Here is a 2405-nt window from a genome sequence, read left to right as displayed (position 1 = left end):
TTTTTCTAGGGTTATTTTCTATCTATAATCCAACACGGTCGCCAAGTGCGGATTGGCAGAATGTCATATGCAACTTTTAATTCTTGAACATACCGGTTTCCTCACGTTTTCGAGGAGTGATATCAATTATGTGCAGATAATTTGAAAATTCTATTGATTTCTTGTCCGCTCATCCGGTCTCGAACCTCCCACTTAGTGGTGTCCGAGGTCCTAACCACTGAGCCATTTGAATAATTATTGTAGATTGTGTAATCACCGACAACTTATATACATATACGATGCTTTTATTACACTTATAAGTTCAACAATACAAAAGTAATGAAACTATAGAAATTCGGTTAATTTGATATTTTCGTTATCCGAAGAGGCCGAGAGTCCCAATGGTTTTGGATAAACGGTAGTTTACTTTGTTTTGCTTAGATCTAATAATATGTATAAGGTATTACTGGTAGATTTTTTTTATGTTTTTATTTTTAAGTGATAATAAAAATATTTGAATAGATTTATTTCATGCGTGCATGCAAATAAAGAACTTTGTTAAACGAGTAGTTTAATTAAATTAAAAAAAATATCACTTTTAAAATGAATTAAGATAGATCGACTTGTCACACCATAAATCTTCTGCAGCAAATATAAATGGGAGCTGTATTCGAAATTGAGCTTATTTTATGACAAAACAAGAATCGCTCTTTTAATATCATAGATTTAGGCTTCAAATTAATACAAAATGCTTATTCAGAATCCGTCTAATAAATTGTCGTTCTAATAATTACTTGCAAAACTGGGTTACTATTGTTACACTATCGATACAATAATTTTAAATGATCATACAAATATTTCAACTAACCTCGTATCGCTGAAGTATGCACAAAACAAGGATTGTAATGTTTATTTTACGATCACCCACGATACAAATCTAACGTGGCAGACGACCTACTAAAGCCGTGGTTCAAAAGCAACTAACGTGAGTTAGAATTGAGCTTACCATCTGCAACCAACAAACTCTTGGGGTTCCATACACCGAAGCCTAGTGTTATGCAACTCGGTACTACGATCATAACATAGGTAGGTGTTGAATAGGCATAATATTATGTGTTTTGCAAGTTTACGTTTTGGGACAGTTTACATGGATTCCCTTCTCAACTGCCGCGTTCGTTTGATTCTGTATCAGACAGTTTATCATAAAGTTTAAGTTATAATTTTTGGGAGGCTCTTACATAGACTATTTTATCAACTTATAATAACAACAACTTATAACTATTAATATTTCTTTTGTGATGTACATAGTACAAAGTATTGATGTGGTTCGCAACCAACAATCGTTTCCAATCAAGTAGAATATTTTAATAATATAGCAATTCAAAAAAGGTAAACCTGTTTTTTGATATGAGTGCCGTGGATAGGTCTAGGAAGATACTGTCTGAACCTATTATTATTTTTTCATTATTTTATCGAATTGGAAATTAATTAGTCACTTCGCCTTTTAGTTTTAGTTCTTATAATAAAGTATAAAGGTTATAAGAACCTATATAGTTCAATATGAAGTTTGATACAGAGATATATTATATTGTCTAGATTAGCACATAGACTAACATTTTAGCCGAGTACCACGCGAGTGAAGCCGCGGGTTCCAGACAGTACATCATATATTAAATATCATGTCTCCCTAAGTGCCACTAACAACATATAAAAGGCTCATAATGTTCGAGTTCCGGTGCAAGATAATTCTTTTCAAGATCGGATTTTAAAACGATCTTGTACTTGTGACTTTAAATATTTCTACCAAGGTTAAATATTAAAAATATTAATTTTTTTTTAGTTTATTTTGTTTCATCCATTTATTGGATGATATTTAGATTAACAATCTAAGTGATGGAACCATTATACGCCAAGATGTTCTAATTAACTATTTATTAGAACATCCTGGACTACGCGTGTCGCATAATTACAATATAACTTCATTTCAGGTAAATTCGTTTCATTGTACAATTATCCAGAACTTCAAAGTGTTAGATACCGCTTAGCTTTAGCATTTACCACATTATCAAGGTAGCAGCCAATTTTAAGAATGTAAATTATTATTAAAATCGCCAGTGGCAGATTTTATGCCTATATTAATATATCTCCATATAGGTTCAATGCCGTTCATTATGTAAAGATTTAGGAAGTTTGAGGCAATCCAATACTTGTGTTAATTTTATAGCGATGCCTTATATTAATATTTTAAATATTTTAAAGTATATTGAGGATTTTGTGCAAAGGAAAATACCTTAGAAAATATTGAGAGAGGGTCCAAACCTTTGTGACGGCACATGTTAAGATTTAAAATATGATTTAAAATGCGAAATTGACTATCTAAAATTTAAAATTTTTTATTATTCATATTAAATTAAAATTTGGAAAAT

The 2405-nt window shown here is 30.9% G+C and overlaps 1 protein-coding gene across 1 annotated transcript in view; it reads right to left on the bottom strand.

The window, feature by feature from the left end:
* Positions 1–1000, bottom strand: part of LOC119831045 (elongation of very long chain fatty acids protein 7-like) — a 28583-nt gene extending 27583 nt beyond the window's left edge. Inside the window, exon 1 of the mRNA XM_038354271.1 lies at positions 848–1000. The gene's annotated coding sequence lies outside the window, so the exon portion shown is untranslated. The remainder of the gene's footprint in view (positions 1–847) is intronic.
* Positions 1001–2405: the final 1405 nt, after the last annotated feature.

The sequence above is a fragment of the Zerene cesonia genome, chromosome 13 (genome assembly GCF_012273895.1).
Source record: "Zerene cesonia ecotype Mississippi chromosome 13, Zerene_cesonia_1.1, whole genome shotgun sequence".
Lineage (NCBI taxonomy): Eukaryota > Metazoa > Arthropoda > Insecta > Lepidoptera > Pieridae > Zerene > Zerene cesonia.
The sequence above is the reverse complement of the archived record's forward strand: the minus strand, read 5'-3'. Positions and strand labels throughout refer to the sequence as shown.